This window comes from Mobula hypostoma, chromosome 1 (assembly GCF_963921235.1).
Source record: "Mobula hypostoma chromosome 1, sMobHyp1.1, whole genome shotgun sequence".
NCBI classification, from domain to species: domain Eukaryota; kingdom Metazoa; phylum Chordata; class Chondrichthyes; order Myliobatiformes; family Myliobatidae; genus Mobula; species Mobula hypostoma.
Genome location: NC_086097.1, coordinates 55,983,039 through 56,006,251, shown reverse-complemented (window position 1 = coordinate 56,006,251; position 23,213 = coordinate 55,983,039).

Genomic DNA, 23,213 nt, shown 5'->3' with positions numbered 1-23,213 from the left:
ATGTAGAGGATTTCGTTTTAACAACTTGCAAAGCACTGTTGATATGAATGTTGATCTCCTCTGGGTTTGATCATTTTCCCCCTCGTTCGTCCACACTTTCACAAAACGTTCGTAGCAGGTCTGTTGTGGGTAATGAAGGATTCTCTCACCGGAGCTTTTGCACACCATCCATATGTGATTTGATTGTTAAATAACTGAGAACCAGAATCAGAATCAGGTTTATTATCACCGGCATGTGACGTGAAATTTGTTAACTTAGCAGCAGCAGTTCAATACAATACATAATCTAGCAAAGAAAAAATAATAATAATAATAATAAATTAAATAAAAATAACAATAATAAAAAATAAACAAGTAAATCAATTATGTATATTGAATAGATTTTTTTTTAATGTGCAAAAACAGAAATACTGTACATTTAAAAAAAAGAGAGGTAGTGTCCAAGGATTCAATGTCCATTTAGGAATCGGATGGCAGAGGGGAAGAAGCTGTTCCTGAATTGCTGAGTATATGCCTTCAGGCTTCTGTACCTCCTACCTGATGGTAACAGTGAGAAAAGGACATGCTAGATGTCCTTAATTATGGACGCTGCCTTTCTGAGACACCACTCCCCAAAGGTGTCCTGGGTACTTTGTAGGCTAGTACCCAAGATGGAGCTGACTAGATTTACAACCTTCTGCAGCTTCTTACTGTAACGTAGCCCATCAGAATGCTCTCCACGGTACATCTATAGAAGTTTTTGAGTGTATTTATTGACATGCCAAATCTCTTCAAACTCCTAATAAAGTATAGGCGCTGTCTTGCCTTCTTTATACTGTAACTACATCGATATATTGGGACCAGGTTAGATCCTCAGAGATCTTGACACCCAGGAACTTGAAGCTGCTCACTTTCTCCACTTCTGATCCCTCTATGAGGATTGGTATGTGTTCCTTCATCTTGCCCTTCCTGATGTCCTCAATCAGCTCTTTCATCTTACTGATGTTGAGTGCCAGATTGTAGCTGCGGCACCACTCCACTAGTTGGCATATATCACTCCTGTACGTCCCCTAGTCACCACCTGAGATTCTACCAACAACGGTTGTATTGTCAGCAAATTTATAGATGGTATTTGAGCTATGCCTAGCCACACAGTCATGTGTATACAGAGAGTAGAGCAGTGGGCTAAGCACACACACCTGAGGTGCACCTGTGTTGATCGTCAGTGAGGAAGATATGTTATCACCAATCCGTACAGATTCTGGATCTGTAATAACTCTTTAAAAAGTCAAGTTTCCAAATATCACTCCATTTCTTCGCACTTGCAAATTCTCCAGCAACTTTTGCAAAGCGACAATACGATCAGGTAACACCAGTTTCTATATTGTACATAAATCTTTCTTGTTGCTGCACATTCCCGATTTCATGAGCTTTCAGCGTAGCAGTTTCTACTGTTTCATTAAGTCATTCCGCTTGAAATGAACTAGCAGTTCTTTTGTGCTTCACACCCTTTGCTTCTTTGGAGTTTGACATAGTGAATCAATAATTTCCTCTCTAAAAAACAGTATAAATAAGCCAGTTCTAAAATCTGCAGGCAAATCATTGCAAACTCTGACACCGTCACATCAGAAATCAAAAACAGAGATGTGATTGTGTACAATTGTGAAATATACATACTTAACACGCCGATAGGGTAGAGGGTGACAACCTTTTGTGCGCTATTTAAATTCCTTTGTGTGCTAGTACCAAAAATGTCTGCAAGTATACACGCACACACCTTAGAGGGAACATTGCCTGTAACCATTGAATGTAATTCCCAACAACATTCCAATTCCATGTCCAGCCAACTTAACCTGCAAAGTTCATCAGGCTGGATGCACCAGGAGAGGGCCAACATTGTATGCAGCTTCTTCAGCGAGCCTGACGAATGAAAGAATGGTAAGCACCCGGAGTATTTAATTAGATTTGCTTCATATCTGAATTTATATGTGCCCCAACAGGGACAAAAAAAATGGAACCCATTTTGGATGCATTAGAGGTAGAGAAAAAAAGAGGTTCTGTGTCTTCAAGAGGACAGGAGAACTGTCTCAAAACATGATTAGAAGCAATGGGAGTTGTGGATTGGGGACCCAGTGCCAGGAGTCAAATCTTCAGGTCATGGACGTTAGTGCACAAGAAGGTTAATAAGTTCATATGATTGGTCCAGGTCAGCAAGTGTGTTTTCAAATGCCAGATCCTTGTAGTAGGCTCATTGCCCTTAAGCACTGCATCGAGCACCACGCCCCAATCTGTCAAATAGCACAAATCCATATGAGCGAGGTCTTGAACCTAACCTTTACAATTCACCATGTCCTCTCACACTTAGCTGTAATTTGCATACCCTGTCCTCATGTCAGACAATTACTGGCAGATCACACCTCTCTTCCTCTTGCAGGACAAAGAGCTGTTCACCAGTTTACAGCAGCACCCACTGGAAGGGGAGATGTGCCTGCATGCCCTGATACCCAAAGAGCTGATAGTGGCAGCCATTCCTGGCCAGGCTGAGCCATTGGCCTATGACAGAGCTGAAATGAGCAGTTAGTGGTACATTTAATCCGTTTTCAAATCCCGGCTCTCAAAAGATAAAAGTTATTGCTGGTGAGTTAATAGTTAACACATTCAAACAGAATTCCTAGCAATCTCTTACTATAATAGTGCATTAGCCTAACTAAAATTAAGAAATTTATACTTCCCTTTAAATTGGAGAACACCAGAATTTCCCATTAGCAAAGTTAGACCTGAATCCAGCTTGCCCGTGGAACCTGTTAGAATGGAAGAAATAAATGCAGTCCTTCCTTAAAAGAATCAATATATAAATGTATAATTCGATATTTTTGTAGTTTTGTCAATAAATAAGCTGAAAACCTAGGTATTATTTCATAATGCTTTCAACTCTTTTATAATCAACACCAATGCCTATTATACAGACAGGAGGCTGTAATTTTCATTTAATATTGTTTTAGTTTATTGATATTTATACTATTTATTTTTATTTTATATAATTCATTTCCAGAAATTAACTGGGTAAACGTATTGTACTGGCAAAGAATAAAGTCTTTTTTTTTACAATATTTATCTTTAATTTGAATGAGACATTTATTTGATTCAATTTATAGTGAACATCTGAACTATCAAAATCCCAAGCAAAATGCTATTTCATTGATCTTATCTGTAGTGAATTAGTGCAGGAAAGTTGTAAGTCCAAGACTGTAATGTTCTGTTTCAGATAAGCTTCTAACAGATGAGGAAAGATCATTTGGCTCTTCAAATGATAAAGTATGTTGTTGTTAAACTGAGCCTCCTGATTTTGTTATCTACCTGATTTTTCTAACCCATAAGTTTACCCTCTGCTCGAGCTGCAAAACTTTGCAACTTAAATTAATTCAGTCCTCTTTTTGGATGATCCATGAGCTCTAATTGTGTTAATGGTGCACCTCTTGAACTGGTCAGGGACTCTTTGTGGAAAAAGACCTTTTGTGGCTATTGCTTAGCTGGTGGTTTTCTCAGTTTGAAAAGACACCTTTGTGACTTTAATCAAAGAATGTATGTGCTTCCCTGTTTTCCAAAAAGTTTACTCAGCTCTTGGTTGTTAACCACGAGCCTGCCACTCTCTTATAAGGGTAAGGGAATTAGCTTCAGTTACATTCATATATTTGAGCTGGACTTTGGGATGTTTGTATCTTGTAATGTGAATGTACACCACTAAGTAATGGAAAGCTATAAAGTCAGAAGTCTTCTTTACAGCTATTTACTCCTCAGTTTAATGGTGTTATGAAAATTATAAATCTTTAATATCCTGTGATTTTGCTACCATCCTTCCCTCCTGTATGAAGTTGTCAAGATATAGTTCTCTTAGGCATTGGTTACCCCTTGTTCTGCACCTTTACGCATCTCTTATGTGAGAGCCAGGATGATAATTCCATACCAGCTCCCTATGGAGTTCGACACGAACAATGCATTCTTTCTCAGCTTTCCAACCTTACTCAAGCACATTGGTACATAGTTAGTGATGCATCTGTGAGGTGAGGCTTTATGTTCTGGTGATACCTCTTGCTTGCTGTTTGCTTTATAAAATTACAGCTATTTTGTACGTTATATTTCAAACAACATATCAGTTACAACTTGCAATTTCTCATCTTTTTTCAAAGTCATTTGTATTGTTCAATTGGATTTACCGCCTTTGGTGATATTGGCTTCCAATACACAATCTACTTATTGGCCCATCATTGAACTTTGCACTAGTTCTGATCCCTCAGGTTTCTAATTACTTTTTCCTCTTTAAATAATTTTAACAATAGTTACTGGCTTTACTGCTTACAGCATAGCATGCTATCGGATTTAATACCTTCTGTTACTATTTTCCAGAACACGCCTGACCATTCATTATAATTCTTTTTAAAAAAAGTTTCTTCCAAAAGGTTTATTTTTTGAATAATTGTAACATCTATAAATCTCCAAGAACTTTTTTCTTTATGTAGAAAAATAATCTTTAATATAGCTATTTAAACAGCATCCTCAATACGGTAAAGTTCACTACTCCAAGCTGGAGAAGACTAAGTTCTTTCTTTACTGTTGACAATCCGACTGCAAAAATAAGACAAACATTAGCAGGGGAGCAAAACGCCAATTTGCTCAGCCTTACCACTGGATGTCAAATCTAAGAGCACAAGATGGGTCCTTAAACAAATGTGATTGGCAATTAAAATCAGATTAGACATTTTATCTCAGTTGGGTATTCACAATGTGCTTGATCAATATCTGATATAAAGAAACTTGACACAATGTCTCTGTTATATTGCTTGTACCAGCTTGAGACAGGACTTCAGCTTTTAGGAATGTGAGGTAACCATACAGTACAAGATACTGCAATCAGTGTAACATTTAATTAGTTGAGTTAGTTCCTTGAACTCAATTTGAAAGCTTCTATCTGTATTCACAATTACTCAATACACAGTGTAGTTGCTCTGTGAGGTTACCAAGTTCTCCTGAATAATACTCAGTACTGGAAATTTACTGAAGACATTTTCATAGTTTGAAAGCTGCAGTGAACACATAACTGATTCATTTTTATGTGTTTCAAAACAAAACAAGACAGATTATTAGACTCAGACAAATGTTGCATGCAAGACTAGTGATCTATAGTGTAATGTAGAAATAATTATTGCATGGAGATTAAGAAGTTATTGCCTTTTCAATTAATTAAAATTATAATTAATTAAAAGCTATGAAAACAAAATTTTACTTGCTATGAATAATATTTATGGAGGGGAAAGAGGGTTGTAATCTGCATTGCAAAGCAATATGTCTTGTAAATGTTACTAAAGAAAAATATATTTTAAATTTAAACAAGCAACTTATTTTTTTCAATTGTAAGTGAAGTTCTAGTGAAGATAACTATTGGCAGAAAACGGATCCCCTTCTGGCTTGCTTTGTGGAAAGTTTACAAATGTAACTTTATTGCCACATACTTTTTCAAACTAATTGCCGCTGTTCATTTCACTCTCATGAGTTCACACCTGCATTGCTATTAGCATTGGTTGGAAAGGTGGGAAAACGAATAACTTGACTCATATTGTTACACTGGGGGGTTGTTATCTTAAACAGAATTAAACTGGTAGTGGGAGGAAAATCATCAGCACATAAACTCCTAGCATCTGATGACAAAATTGTTTTAGCAGCTTAGCCATTGTTTCCCTCCTCTCCCCTGAATTCTTTGTTTACTCTCAGCAGAATGAGTTGTGGACTCTTAGACTTTAGCTGCTAATGGAACTAAACATTTACGCTAACAGATTAAGCCTTGCGAAGTCATTAAGAAAATTGGCCCAAACAGAGATAGGGGAATCTTGTTTAGATGTCAACTCTTTTGCATAAAACCAATTGTCTGATAGATAATGACATGCTGACTCTGTCAAAAAGGAATTAATTGTGAAAAACTGCGCTGGAGTTTTCCAATTTTTTTCTTATTTTGCATGAATTAGGACTTGGGAGGGCTTGTGGTCATGTGGTGAGGGGTGAGGGGTGGAAACGAGCAATAACCAAAAGAGAGAATTTCTGGGAAGTGAGTTAAGTCAAAATCCACATAGAAGGTTGTCAAAAAGGCAGTCGGTACTCTATTGTATTTAATCCAACTCTGTTGCATAAAAAGGAAAGGGCAAGTGAAGAGTACTGTAACATAAAGGACTGTGGAGATGTTCACTGAAGCAACTGGTAATTGGTGCACGGAGAAATCTTTTTTCCCTGAATCCTTCAGTATATTTAATAGGATAAAATTAGCCTGAGTGGCTTGGTGTTTTGAGAGGTTATGATATAATTGGCAGTGCCTCCTGGGTTCGCTTCTGGACAAGGCAATCAGGTAGAGGCATGCAAGGGCATGGGAACCTCTGAAGTACAAGGCTCAGCTCCCACCATACTAATTAGCCTGAATTAGCCATGCCAGTTTTCTGCTTCTTTTGAGCTTTGCTAATAATGCCGCTATCAGTACTTAAAGCAAAGAAATACCAGAAATCACCACAGTTGCTAGTACAGTGTAAAAAATGGGGATATATATAACCGTGATGGAAATAGATAAAAAGGATTGTAGATTTAGCACAAGAAGCATGGTATTGAGAACAAAGAATTAAACTTGAAAGGAATAATAAATTCATGGATCTAATTAACCAATTTATAGCAATGCAATTTTGTTTTGTCCAAAACAAATGTATGGCAATTGGAAAACAATTTCAATTACTAAATTCTTTCCTAGCTTTCTGAATATGCAATTTTATATACCGGAGGGCATTTTATCTAGTGACCTTTTACAGCGGCTGCTTTTTTTTTGTAAACCATTTAAAATACTAGGCTTAGGGATTCGCAAAAACAGCTCAAAGTAAAAGCTCTGAAAATATGCTTAGGATTTGTATTTATTTTATCATACTTTTCTAGAAGTCTAAGGGTTCTCCAGTTTCATGGTATTTATCTAGGGAAAAAAAAACACAATTTTTTCCAATTTCATAGAAAATGGACAGAAAATTGAAATGCAATCTACAAAATCACAGGTAAAATCCAGAATCTCACACTCCAATATATATATTTTAAAAACTGAATTGTCAATAACATAAAACAATGAACCTCATTTTGATTGAATGGAATTCCAGAGCTGATCCTGAGAGCAAATCTCAGAACACTATCTGAAATGAAACAGGAAAGAAGTAGTCAACACATCTAATTATCTCGGTGAGTTTACTTAGCAAATCATTGATCCACTTCATTCAGAATTGTTCATCTCAGCCAAGAAAGTGAAAAGAAGTTATTATAACGGACTATATAGCCGTGTGTCACAGATAGGAAATTAATCAGGGTTTCCATTTAGTTATCTTGCATGTCTGCGTGAAGTATAGATATATGAAAAGATGGTAAAGATAGAATTGCTAGTTGCTTTTGTGCCTTTCAACCATTGCTAATCAGGTTCATAAGTAATTACCATGTGAACATGGATTTGGATGGATCTAGTCACATAAGATCATGTAGATCTCAACCAATGTGTAACTTCAATTAACACAATTAACAGTTAACATTTCTATTATTTTAAGCAAAACTTTTAGACATTTGTGCTCTATTTTTCCCCATATTATAATTTCCTTTTACATTGCTAGTCTGCAAATTGCTTTGATCACATTGTTGTGACATATGGTTTGTTCTCGCCAACACGAGGAAATCTACAGATGCTGGAAATTCAATCAACACACACAAAATGCTGGTGGAACGCAGCAGGCCAGACAGCATCCATAGGAAGAAGCACAGTTGACGTTTCAGGCCGAGACCTTTCATCAGGACTAACTGAAAGAAGAGATAGTAAGAGATTTGAAAGTGGGAGTGTTTAATTCCACATCCCATTCCCATTCTGATACGTCTATCCATGGCCTCCTCTACTGTAAAGATGAAGCCACACTCAGGTTGAAGGAACAACACCTTATATTCCGTCTGGGTAGCCTCCAACCTGATGGCATGAACACTGACTTCTTTAACTTCCGTTAATGCCTCTCCTCCCATTCTTACCCCAACCCTTATTTATTTATTTATTTATCCCTTTTTTTTCTCTCTCTTTTTTCTCTCTCTGTCCCTCTCACAATAACTCCTTTCCTGCTCTCCATCTTCCTCTGGTGCTTCCCTCCCCCTTTCTTTCTCCCTAAGCCTCCCGTCCCATGATCCTCTCCCTTCTCCAGCCTTGTATCCCTTTTGCCAATCAACTTTTCAGCTCTTAGCTCCATCCCTCCCCCTCCTGTCTTCTCCTATCACTTCGGATCTCCTCCTCCCCCTCCCACTTTCAAATCTTGTGCTATCTCTTCTTTCAGTTAGTCCTGACAAAGGGTCTCAGGCTGAAACTTCGACTGTGCTTCTTCCTATGGATGCTGTCCGGCCTGCTGCATTCCATCAGCATTTTGTGTGTGCTGCTGTGGTTTGTTCTACTTCTTTTCCATGAGATATTCCTCTTGTGCAGGGAATGTGACTGTCACTTACTGAGCTGGGCTGTGAAACCATCAAAGGAGATGTGATTAGCTATTTCCACAACAATGGTTTTACAGGTTGTCATAAATTATGCTACAAACAAGTGCAAAGTGAAAGTAAATTAAATATTGGTAAATTGTTCTACACCTTCCCTTCCCTATCAGATGATGATTGCAGCAAAATTTGGAATAGAGGGTCGATGCCACCAGTGTCTAGGGAAAGGACAGAGGTGGAAAAGCAAGGGATTAGGAGTGTTTGATGAGATGCCAGAGCCAGCACAAGCCTGAATGGTCATGCACCATAAGCACAAGAAATGGCTGAGCAGAGGGAGACTGTGGAGCAGCACATGCATGGAAACTCACAAAAAGTAGGAGCCAAGTCTAAGATGTGGTCAAAGTTATGGGAAGGAAACCCCAATGCTCAGGCAAGATGGAAGCACATTATAACAAAGGTTTCTATCCATAGAAAGTTGGATGGGTGAACTTAACAGTAAGCTTAGGTGGGTTCTTCTTTTATTCAGACATTTAATCTGATAAATCTCATTTGGAATGCTATATAATCTTGGGAGGTAGATGGTTGTAGAACCAATGTAATCAATGAAATGAATAAGAAATTAAATTGCTTGAGTTGTGTAATTTGTGATTGTGGTTTACATCCTATCACCTCCACATACATTTTCCTCATCATATATTTTTTTTAGATTATGAGAACACTCAGTCCTCTTTTCATTGTTATTTAGAAATGCATACATGCATTAAGAAATGATACAATGTTTCTCCGGAGTGATATCACAGAAAACAGGACAAACCAAAGACTAACACTGACAGAACCACATAATTCTAACATATAGTTACAGCAGTGCAAAGCAATACCATAATTTGATGAAGAACAGACCATGGGCACAGTAAAAATAAGTCTCAAAGTTCTGAGTCAATTGGCTTCCGAGTCCCCGATAGCGGCGGTAAAAGGGAGAAACTCCCTGCCATAAACCTCCAGGCACTGTCAACTTGCTGATGCTTTGGAAGCAGCTGACCACAGCCGATATGGTAAATAATATAAGTGAAATTCTTATATGAACTTATTTTAATACCCATTCATTCTGCGATCTTCTCCAGAAATATCTCTTACTATGACAATCATAGATATTATTTGCTGCTCAGTCGTTAAGTTGAGTGCCACTCTTCGTGACCTCATGGACCATAGGGTCCATAGGCTTTTCATGGAAGCAGATGGCCAGGTCTTTCTTCCACACAGATACTGCTGCTGTCCAGGCTTGGTTTGAACTCAGGACCATCTTACCTTTAACATTAACTGTTCCACTTCCATCTGCCTGATCTGTTGAGTTTTTCCAGTATCTTCTGTTTTTATTGTCTGTTTGTAGCCCTTGCCTTAATTGTACTGATTGATCCTGATTTCTACCCAGCTTCGTCCCCAACCCCACCATTCGGCTCCTCTTGGCTGATACCACTCTGACCTGGTACCTACGCAAGTTTAACTGGCTTCCTTTTTATGTCTTCCACATGAAGGAGTATCTATAATTGTGTACTGTCTGACTAACTGTAATTGTACAATGCTATTATTCTGCATAATTCCTTGGAACTTGTACACATCTGAATTTTCTTGAAAATTATGCAGAAATACAACAAAAGCAAATTCTAGAAGCACTTAGCCAGTCGAGCAACATCTGTGGAACGAGAAAGCAGTTGATCTGGTTTACCTTTCCACAAATACTGCTTAACTGGCTGAATTTTTCCAGCACTTTTGCTTTTTTTTTGTTTTCTTTTCAGTATCTGTAATTTTCTTCATTGAAAACATCGATTGACTGTCCACATGTTTTGAACTCCTTTTGAAGGGATTATAATCCACGTGGATAAAATTAGTTTGTTTAGTGGCCAGAGAGTTTGCTAAACAGTAATTATGACAAGAAGACATTAAGATTACACCTCATGCAACAATTTGAAACATTTTCAGAGTATTGATGGCAGTTTGTCGATACTTGAACTACTTATTAATTCATTGGTTTTTGTTCATTATGCTGCAGAAGACTGCAAAGCACCACATCCCATACTGAACCTGTGACAACAAAATTAGGGTTTCCATAGTAAACCGCGCATGTCTAGAAATACTAAAGCTCTTGTTATTTTCATGGTGTAATGATGCCAAACACCATCAGCTTTGCCTTTATTACAACTGCAAAATTTGGACCAAGTATTGCAAAGGGAATTCTATGCAAAGATCATTTAATTTGCATGGCTAGTAAAATGAATCATCCCTTTTGAGGCAAAGTATTATACTTTTTGGTTCCATTGAGAGGATTTTCACTCACTTGATGGATAGCCTGGTTGGCTTCTGCCCAAAATTCTATTTTACATGCAGAATTTTCTCAACTCTTTTGTTCTATAAATATTAAAGTTTCCTCATCTCAAAAGTACAGCTATTTTTAGCATATGTGTGCAAAATAATATTTTGAATTGATTTTAATAATTGGTAATTTCTTTTAAGTGCTAAAATAGTAGTTCAATAAAGGAAGCCAAGCTTAGATTGTTTAAAAAGTTCTTGTATTTTTATCCTAATGAAAAAGTACCTAAACAATTGAGAATGTCATAGACTTCAACTGACAAATTATCTCTGAAATTAATTGCATTACAATTGCGCTATGATTTATAGATGAGAGATTTCAAAGAAACCACCAAGCTACAGTATTATGTTCTTCAGATAATTTTTAGTAGGCTTTGGAAAGTACTTACCAACGAAATCCAATTTGGCTGATGCAATTTATTGACCTACAGTGACTGAGACTTAATCCTCATTTCTTAACACATTTTCTTCTCTTAATGTTATTGTTCAAAGACCCTTAAAGAAAGGAGACCAGTCAATCGATCTGCTTATTTGTTTTAACAGTAATATTATACACTATTCGGGGAACTACATTTCAACATCAATCAAAGATGGTCTTTGATTTTTTTTCTCCAGTTTTTAAACTATTTTTTTCAAGAGGTCGTAGGAGAAAGAAGAGCCAGTCAGTTTTTTCTTTCCACATGAAATGCCAAAATACACCTTGTTGAATTATATGGCTGTATAGGTCTGTTTGAGAAGCATTTGGGACAAAGAAAGGCAACTATATTTCATATTAGACCCTGTGGATGTCATTTTACAATGCTACTCCACCTAAAGATATCAAAAAGTGCAAATACTAATGATACCATGCATGAGGAGCTTCAGATATGTGGACATTTGAAAAGCTGTCAGTATTCTCATGGAGTATAGGAATTGAAGGGTCGACTTCATGTTCAGAATTGATAGGGATATTGATAGACTAATTGAGGAAAGATTGCTCTGTACCTGATGGCTTCTAATCCATAGAAATTGGGATGGGGCTTTTGGGGTGAGCACTGGAGGGAGAGTTGGAGTATATCTTGTATATAAATGAATTTAATGCTTCTATTCCTCTCTAACAGTAAGTGCAATTAAATATTTCTTAGAGTGAGACCAAATATTTCAAATTTGTGCCCAGTCAGTAAACTGGTATTTTTTAAAATGTGCATCACTAGGGAAGAGCCTGAAAACACACACTTAACATTTGAGGAACAGCTTCTTCCCCTCTGCCATCAGATTTCTGAATGGACATTGAACCTATGAACACTACCCCACTATTTTGCTCACTTTTCAAAGTTCAACGTAAATTTATTATCTAAGTACATATATGTCATAAGACCATAAGACATAGGAACAGAATTAGGCCATTTGGCCCTTTGACTCTGTTCCGTTATTCAATCATGGCTGATCCCTTTTTTCCCCTCCTCAGCCCCACTCCCCAGTCTTCTCCACAACATCATCCTTAACAATTGACTCCAACATCTTCCCACCCACTGAGGTCAGGATAACCTGTCTATAATTAGCTTTCTACTGTCTTCTTCCTTTCTTAAATAGTAAAATGACATTTATAACTTTCCAGTCCTCTGGCACCATGCCAGAGTCCAATGATTTTTGGAAGATCATTACTAATGCCTCCACAATCTCTCCTGCTATCTCTTTCCAAACCCTAGGGTGCAGTTCGTCTGGCCTGGGCCACACCACATCCTCTGCCTACCTTCCTATAGCTCCGATTTAACGTGTAACCTTAGACAGTCAGCTTCCAACTACAACCATCCTTCAGCCAAGATTCAGTAATGGCCACAACATCATACCTGACAATCTGTAATAGTGCAAAAAGATCATTCACCTTATTTCTTATACTTCATGCACTGAATATAGCACTTTGAGAATATTGCCCACAAGAACATTGGTCTCCTTTGGGTACAGGTGCAACCCATCACTTTTGAATATGTCATACCTCCCTCAGAAGAGATCCCAATGATCCAAAAACCTGACACTATATACAACCCTAAGTTTCATTTTCTTGCAGGCATACCCAATAAATCCATATAAGAATAATAACCATAATAGAATCAATAAAAGATCGCACCAACTTGGATCTTCAACCAGTGTACAGAAGACAACAAACTATACAGATACAAAAAAAAAGCAATAATAAAAAATAAATAAATAAATAAGCAGTAAATATTGAGAATGCGAGATGAAGAGTCCTTGAAAGTGAGTCCATGGTTGTCGGAACATTTTAATGGTGGGGTGAGCGAAGTTGAGTGAAATAATCCCCACTGGTTTAAGAGCTTAATGGTTGAGGGGTAATAACTGTTCTTGACCCTGGTGGTGTGAGTCCTGAGGCTCCTGTACCTTCTTCCTGATGGCAGAAGGGAGAAGAGAACATGGCCTTTGAGGTGGGGGTCCCTGATGATGGATGCTGTTTTCCTGCTTTTCTTTTTGCAGTACTTATTTTAAAAATATTTCTTATTATAACCTATAGTATTGCTGCCGTAAACAACCAATTTCACAACATAGTCGGTGAAAATAAACCTGATTCTGATTCTGATTTAGTGTCTTGGCTGGGCGGGATATTAGAATCCATTGTTCTGACCCAGAAAAGATCTGGAGACTTTGCTGCCCTGAGGAGCCAACAAGGAATTTCTCATATGTTTTTATGAATTAGGTCAAAAACTGTGTTACTTCCTGAAAGTAATATTAGATATCTAAAATAAAAACAATATCAAAAGCATATTGCTGGAACAGGCATGCAGTACTTGTGGAGTGAGAAAGAATCAATATCTCAGATTAATGACCTTTCATCCAAACCAGATACTAAATGCATTTTAAGTTGCAGGAAAATAGAAGGTTGGAGAGGACAAAGGAATTGTCTATGGAGACAAGAGAATCCAAATGGCACTGCTGGTGTTAGTGCCAACTGAGAGAGGGTGGTGATGCTTGTTAAGTATACTTGATCTATTGGAAGGAAATTTAAGGAAATAGGGAATTTAAGAAAATAAGAGGCTCTTAGATAGACAAATGGATGTAAAACGAATGAAGGGTTATGGGCTGTGTAGGAGGGAAGGGTTAGAGAGGTCAGCACAAAGTTGTGGGCTGAAGGGCCCATACTATACTACACTGTCCTATGTTTCATAGAGAAAAATGAATGAGAACAGAGAAGATGAACTAAAGACTCATAGTTCTGGAAATAGGAGATGCAAAGCACAGCAGCAGTTCAGCAGGATTAATGGAGAGACAATGCTGAGTTAACATACTGATTGATGATCTTATTTCAGAATTAGTCAATTCTGATAACAACTAGAGAGGCTGGATATTTGAAATTGTAAAATTAAGTCAAGAGGGGAACCACAGATGAGGGGCCAAAAGTAGAAAGCTCATCTTGAGCGAGCATTAGATAATTAAAGTAATAGACAAATGCTCCACAAGTTCTACAGGAGAAGGACGTTGTTTAGACCTATGCAAGTTCCCATTGCTGCACCTTTGATTGGTGAAGTCAAGTTTATTGTGGTTTAACTATATACGCCTTCAAGCAAGATGTTTCTCCATACCAGAGTGTAAAGCATTGTGGTATACGTAACACCATAACACATATTAACCTATAAGACCATAAGACATAGGAGCAGAATTAGGCCATTTGACCCATCGAGTCTGCTCTGCCATTCAATCATGGCTGATCCTTTTACCCCCTCCTCAGCCGCACTCCCCGTCCTGCTCCCCGTAATCTTTGATGCCATGGCCAATCAAAAAGTTAATCAATTTCTGGCTTTACATCACCCGACAACCTGGCCTCCACAGTTGCCTGTGGTAACAAATTCCACAAATTCACCACTCTCTGGTTAAAGAAATTTCTCCACATCTCTGTTTTAACTGGATGTCCCTCTATCCTGAGGCTGTGCCCTGTTGTCCGAGACTCCCTCACTATTGGAGACATCCTTTCAATGTCTAATCTCTCTAGGCCTTTCAAAATTCAAAAGGTTTCAATGAGATCCCCACTCATCCTTCTAAATTACAGTGAGTACGGGACCAGAACGATCAAACATTCCTCATATGATAACCCTTTCATTCCTGGAATCATCCTTGTGAATCTCCTCTGAACCGTCTCCAATGCCACCACATCTGCTCTTAGAAAAGGAGCCCAAAACTGTTCACAATACTCAAGGTAAACCTTCAACAACGCCTAAGAAGTCTCAGCATCGCATTTTTGCTCTTATATTCTAGACCTCTTGAAATGAATGTTAACATTGCATTTACCTTCCTCACCACTGACTCAACCTACAAGTTACTCCCAAGTCCCTTTACATCTCAGATTTTTTAATTTTCTTCCCATTTAGAAAATAGTCTGCACATTTATTTCTTTGTCCAAAGAGCATGACCATGTATTTTCCAATAATTTATTTCATTTGGCACTTTCTTGCCCATTCTCCTAATCTGTCTTAGTTCTTCTGCAGCCTTCCTGTTTCTTCAACAATACCTACCCCTCCATCAATCTTTGTATAATCTGAAAACTTCAACAAAGCCATCTATTCCAACATCTAAATCTTGGAAATACAACATAAAAAGAACGGTCCCAACACTGACCCCTGTCGAATACCACTAGTGACTAGCAGCCAACCAGAAAAGGATCCTTTTATTCGCATTAGTTGACTCCTACCAAACAACAATGGTCTAACCATAATAGTAACTTTTCTGTAATACTATGGAATCTTAACTTGCTAAGCAGCCTCATGTGTGGCACCTTGTCAAAGGCCCTTTGAAAGTCCAAATATGCTACATCCACTGCATTCCCTTTATCTATCCTACCTGTAATCTTCTCAAAGATTTCGAACAGGTTCAACAGGCAAGATTTTCCCTTAAAGAAACCATGCTGACTTTGACCTATCTTGCCATGAGTCATCAGGTACTCCATAACCTCATCCTTAACAATTGACTCTAACATCTTCCCAACCACTGAGGTCAGGCTAACTAGTCTATAATTTCCTTTCTGCTGCCTTCCTCCTTTCTTAAAGGGTGGACTGACTTTGCAATTGTCTAGTCCTCCTGAACCATGAACCACCCTACTCAATGATTGTATGTCCAATGATTCTTGAAAGATTGATATTAATGCATCCACAATCTCCACTGCTACTGCTTTCAGAATCCTTGGGTGCAGTTCGTCTGCTCTGGGTGACATATGTACCTTTAGGTCTTTCAGCTTTTTGAGCACCTTCTCCCTTATAATAGTAACTGCACTTACTCCTCTTCCCTCACACATTTCAACATTTGGCACTTTGCTAGTGTCTTCCACAGTGAATATTGATGCAAAATACTTATTTGGATCATCTACCATCTCCTTGTTCCCCCCATTATTATTTCTCCAGCCTTATTTTCCAGCAGTCCTATATCCACTTTCAACTCTCTTTTATTTTTCATATACATGAAAAAGTTTTTTCTGTCCACCTTGATATTGTTTGCTAGCTTGCTTTCATTTTTCCATCTATTCCCTACTAATAATTCTTTTAGTTGTTTTCTGTAGGTTTTTAAAAGCATCCCAATCCTCTACCATCTTGCAAATTTTTGCTTTATTGTATGCTCTCTCTTTTGCTTTTACATTAGCTTTGACTTTCCTTGTCAGTCATTGTTGTACTATTTTGCCATTTGAGTATTTCTTTGTTTTTGGAATACACCTTCCTCACTTTTCCAGAAACTCAAGTCATTGTTGCTCTTCTGTCATCCCGGACAGCATCTCCTTCCAATTCACTTTGGCCAACTCCTCTCTCAACTCGTCTCCACACTGCTTTGTCAAACTTTACTTTCTCCCTATCAAATTTCAAGTTGAACTCAATCGTATTGTGATCACTGCCTCCTAACGGTTCCTTTTCCTTAAGCTCCCTAATTGCCTCCAGTTCATTACAAAACACCCAGTCCAGTACAGTATAGCTGATCCCCTAGTAGGCTCAATGACAAACTTCTTTAAAAAGCCATCTCATAGGCATTCATCAAATTCACTCTCTTGAGATCCATTACCAACCTAATTTTCCCAATCTCCCATGACTATCGTAACATTGCCCTTTTGACACACTTTTTCTATTTCCCATTGTAATCTGTAGTCCACACCCCAGCTACCTTTTGGAGGCCTGTATATAACTGCCATTATGGTCCTTTTACCCTTACAGTTTCTTAACTCAACCCACAAGTATTCAACATCTTCCGATCCTATGGCATTTTTTATCAGCAGAGCCACTCCAACCCCTCTGCCTACCTTCCTATGCCTCTGATACAATGTATAACCTTGGACATTCAGCTCCCAAACAAAGCCATCCTTCAGTCATGATTCAGTGATTCAGTGATGGGCACAACATTATTCCTGACATTCTGTAAAAATTCAACAAAATCCTCCATCTTATTTCTTATACTCCGTGCATTGAGATATAAGACCATAAGACCATAAGACAAAGGAGCAGAAGTCGTTCATTCGGCCCATCGAGTCTGCACCACCATTTTATCATGAGCTGATTCATTCTCCCATTTAGTCCCACTCCCCTGCCTTCTCACCATAACCTTTGATGCCCTGGCTACTCAGATACCTGTCAATCTCAAGATATAACACCTTGAGAACTGTATTTGCTGCCCTTTTTGATTTTGTATCATTAATGCACTGATATTTACCCTGCTGGCTGTAATTTTGTCCTATCATCTCCCTGCCCTTCCTGACAGTCTGGCTGCACGCTATCTTTGCTTTTATATCATTGTCCTATCCTGAATCTCTTCTCTCCGGTTCCCACCCCACTGCCAAATTAGTTTAAACCCTTCCCAACAGCTCCAACAAACCTGTTCGTGAAAATATTGGTCCCCCTCAGGTTCAGGTGCAACCCATTCCTTTTGTACAGGTCATACCTCCCCCAGAAGAGATCCCAATGATCCAAGAACCTGAAGCCCTGCCCCCTGTACCAGCTCCTCAGCTGTGCATTTATCTGCCAAATTATCCTGTTTCTACCCTCACTGACATGTGGCACAGGTAGGAATCCAGAAATTACTACCTTGGAGATCTTGCTTCTCAGCTTTCTACCTAGCTCTGTAAGTTCTCTCTTCAGGACGTCTCTCCTTTTCCTTCCTGTGCCATTGGTACCAATATGTACTAAGACATCCGGTTGGTCTCTCTCCCCCTTCAAAATGCTGTGGACGCGATCCGAGACATCCTCAACCTTGGCACCTGGGAGGCAACATACCATCCGGGTGTCCCGTTCACGTCCACAGAATTTCCTGTCAATTCCTCTGACAATTGAGTCCCTATTACTGCCCCTCCCCTCCTCTCCCTCTTTCTCTTCTGCACCACAGACCTATGCTCAGTGTCGGTAGTCTGGTTTCTGCGGCATTCCCCATTCATCCTCCACGACAATATCCAAAGAGGCATACTTCTTAATGAAGGAATGGCCACAGGAGTGTTCTGCATGAACTGCCTATTCACCTGCCATTTCTTCTCCTGACAGTCACCCAGCTACCTGCCTCCTGGAACTCAGGGCTGACTACTTCCCTGTAACTCCGATCGATGATCTCGTCACCTACCTGTAGAAACCAAAGGCCATCCAGCTGCTACTCCAGATCCCTAACACGGTCTTCAAAGAGCTGCAGCTGGATGCACTTCACACAGATATAGTTCCCTGGGAGACTCTGGGTCTCCCAGGACTCCAACATTTGGCATGAAGAACACACAATAGCCACTTAAACCACGCTAAGTACCCCTGACACAGTACCCAGTGCCAACACCTCTTCCAAGGTGAAACCTCCTTTTGAATGTAAGGATGAAATCTACTGATGGATTACACATAAATAAAGAAACTATAGTGCATAAATCAAATAGAGTAAAGTACGGAACAGATTAATCAATGACACTTTGAATGTGATGAGGTAGGGAGTTCAGAAACCTAATGGCCTGAGGGAAGAACTGTTTCTCATTGTGACTGATCTTGTTTTCATGCATTGGAGTCACCTGCCTGATGATAGAAAGTCAAAGAGGATGCTGGATGAGTGGGTGGGATCCTTAATAACACTAAGCACCCTGCATACACAATGCTCCTGATAAATATCCCTGATGGATGGTAAGTCCTATGATCCTCTCAACCATTCTTCACAGTCTTTCTTAGGGACTGCCTTCCGGTCCGACGCTCGGCTGCTCCCATTACAGATGGAGATGCAACTTGTCAGGATGCTCTCGATGGTGCTCCTGTAAAATGCAGTTAAGGATGGGGCAGCGGGTGGTAAGGAAGCCTCGCTTTCCTCAAACTCCTTAGGAAGTGGAGACACTGCTCTGCTTTCTTGTTCAGGGAGCTGATATCAAGGGGACCAGGTGAGGTCATCCATGATGTGAACTCCCAGGAACTTGGTACACTTAACCCTCTCTACGGAGGAGCCATGTATTCACAGAGAAAGTAAATGGAAATAAAGCAGTTGTTCAATAGAAGAATGAGTTCAACTAGATAAACAAAATAGTGATGATCCTATCCAGGCCTCTGTTCAAGGAAGAAGCAAAAGTTCCAAAGGACATCCTGGTGTGGCATGGAGGTGTAAAGGAGTGAAGCACTATGAGTGGTTGGGTACTACGAACTTTAACTCCTGAAGCCACTACTACTGAGATCTCTATCTTTGTCCTTTCACCTTGTTCCAGTGAAGCCTAATTTAGGAGCCCTTACCTCACACTGCTTGCTTCCACCATCAAGTTCATAGTTCCCTGACACCAAGCTTCTACCTTCTACCCAAGATCCACAAACCTGACTGTCTGGCTAGGCCCATTGTCTTTGCCTGCTCCTGCCCCACCTGTTCTCATATTGAAATCTCATTCTATCCCCCTTGGTTCAGTCCCTTCCCACCTACATCCGCGACACTTCTCATGCCCTTTGACCTCAGTAACTTCCAATGGCCCTGGCCGCCTCATCTTCACTATACCCTCTATCCTCATCAGGAAGGCCTCAAAGTCCTCCACTTCTTTTTTGACAAAAGAACCAACCAATCCCCCTCCACCAACACCTTCCTCTGTCTGGTAGAACTGGTCCTCACCCTGAACTATTTTTTCTTCAGTTCCTCCCACTCTCTCCAGATCTGAAGGGTAGCCATGGGCAATTGCATGGGCCCAAGCTATGCCTGGCCCCTCATCAGCTTTTTATCTAAGTTTGATTCTGCCCTTCCCAAGAGATTTCATGCTCCAAAGATGGGTCCGTGCACCAAGTGAACATTTGGGTGCACTAAATCTGGATGTTTTCCTCCTGTTTTTCATCTTTAAGTGTTAGCAGTAAAGTGACAGCATTAAAAATTATTAGTCAATAAATTACTAAGAATTGCAATTACTTACCTGATCACTTTGTACCCTCTCCTGCCTTAGCTACTTCTCTTGCAACCCTGGATAATCATTTCAAAAAGGTATCCATCAGATGTGATGACATGCAACCCCAGCTGTTGCTAAATGACATGCAACATGTCTCATGGATGTGACCTGGACACTTTGAATGTCACAGGCCGTCAAAACTCAATCCATTTTCCAAATATTGTACTATGCTATCAGCTAATGCTGTTAATCGCTTTAATACTGGAGACACTAGGACTGAGGAATTTGTCACATTTTATACTCCTCTTTTTGTTTCAGTACACATTTTCAAATGTCATGCCAATAATTACTTGAATAATAGTATATGCTTGACCTTGTGATAACATTATTGCGAGGTGCTTAATGTCTTTTATATTTTAAACCTCACTTTCTTCAGCAAATTCATTGGCACTGGGGCATGTGCTTGCTTCATTGGTAATTGAATCATAGGTCAGAATTTGAATTCCTGTGGCAACACTTTACTTGATAAAATTTATTATTGTGTCGATGTAATTTTTACACAGTACTTCACAATTATTAAGTACTGTGTTAAAATGATAATGCATTTGAATCTAAATTATAATGATTTGCATTAAATAAATAGTTGGCATCAGGTCACACAAGTTGTAATGACTCTTGGGCCTCACCAGAACATAAGAGTTTAAGCCAATGAATAAATAGCATACGCTAAAAGATGATACAGTAACGTGAAAGTTTTTTTCTGTTGTACGAACATTAATGTGCTGTAAAAGAACGTTTCAGATCTGTTCAACCCCTGATCATTTTAAAGTCTGCACAGAATTATTAATCTGGCAAAATCTGCTGAAGGGCCGTGGCCCGAAACGTCAACTGTGTACGCTTTTCCACAGATGCTGCCTGACCTCCTGAGTTCCTCCAGCATTTTGTGTGTGTGGCTCTGGACTTGCAGCATCTGCAGATTTTCTATTAAATGGAACTAAAGATTAGTTTTAGTTTTCACATGTACATCGAAAGATCGAAACGTACAGTGAAATGCATCGCTTGCGTCGATGAACAACACAGTCCAAGGATGTGCTGGGGGCTGCCCACAAGTGTTGCCATGCTTCTGGCGCCAGCATAGACTGTTCCCAACTGGCTAACACTAACCCGTACACCTTTGGAATGCGAGCGGAAACCAGAGACTATACAGTTACCATGGAGACAGCGGCAAGAATCGCACTTTTATTGTCAGTGGTGTAAAGTGTTACGCTAACTACTACACCACTATACCACCCCATGAACTAATTTTGGTAATAAAATTTTACATACAATGTAGATGTGGTAAAAATATTATAATTAAAATAAATATCTTCCATTTGTCTGCCCAATGGCACTGACCTGCACTGGTTCTCTGAGCAAATAGCCATCCTTCATATGGGGCCTAAACAAGAAGGGTCAGTGAACTATTTTATCATGGGCAGCTTCGTGGTTAACTTCTACATTGCCCTTATTTGACTTTTATACTATGCATGGTCAGGGTTGGAATAGTATTATATTATCAGGAGTGAGAGCCTTGATTTTAGCCCCAGCTTATCACAGAGATAAGGACACATGGGAAACTCCATAGCTGGGATGAACAAAATTTAGCACAGAACTGGAATTAAAAATGGAGCAGCTCCTCCAGAGAGTGGTGGGTGAATGGAATGCACTGCCAGCAAAGGTGGTAGAGGCAGATACAATAGGGTCTTTTAAGAAACTCTTAGATAGCTACATAGAGCTTAGGAAATTAGAGGGCTATACAGTAGAGAAATTCTAGGCAGTTTCTAGAGTAGGGTACATGGTCGGCACAACATTGTGCGCCGAAGGGCCTGTAATGCGCTGCAGATTTCTATGTTCTATGTTCCTCCCTCACTACAAGTGCCACACCTGCCCCCACACCTCCTCCCTCACTTCCATTCAGTGCACCAAACAGACCTTCCAGGTGAGGTGATACTTCACTTGCGAGTCTGTGGGGTCATCTACTGTATCCAGTGTTCCCGGTCTGGCCTCCTGTATATCGGTGAGACCCAACGTAGATTGGGACACTGCTTTGCCAGGCACCTATACTCCATCCACAAGAAAAATGGGATCTCCCTGTAGCCCCATTTTAATTCCACTTCCCATTCCCATTCTGACATGTCAGTCTGTGGCCTTCTCTACTGCCACAATGAGGCCACACTCAATTCGGAGGAGCCACACCGAATATTCCGTCTGGGTAGCCTCCAATCTGATAGCATGAACATCGATTTCTCGAACATCTGGTAATTGCCCCCCCCCTTCACTAATCCCCATTCCTGTTTCCCTCTCTCACCTTATCTCCTTACCTGTCCAAGACCTTCTCCTTCCCTTTCTTCATGGTCTTCTACCCTCTCCTATCAGATACCAGCTTCTCCAGCACTTTATCTCTTTCACTAACAAACTTCCCAACTTTTTACTTCACCCCCTGCCTTTTTCCCAGTCTCACTGTTCACCTGCCACCATGTACTTCTTCCTCCACTCCCCTCCCCTCATCACCTATCACCTTCCACCATGTACTTCGTCCTCCCATTCCCTCATCACCTATCACCTTCCACCATGTACTTCCACCATGAAAGATTGTCCCATGATTTTTATAAAGGACATTGAAGAGATCATTTTGGAACAGTTTTGAGTTGATCAGCTCGTGGGGACTTAAAAACAATATTTAACTGGTATCAGTTCCATCTTCTACTCATACTTTAGATTTAATTACTTTACAAAGTCAAATCTTCAGAAGTTTTTAATGGAGGAATGTCTAAAATTATGTTGAAACAGATATTTATTTTGCCAGCATCAAATTAAATGAGTGTTATAAAGCTGAAATCTCATTAAAGTTCCATTGTGTTCAGTGATTTTGTAATCTTTCGATGAAAAATGCAAAGCCTTTTGTGTGAAATGCTAAATATGTGTTGTAACATAAACACCAACAATTGAAACACTCTTGATGCATTTCCAGTATATGAATAAATCTGAAATAAAT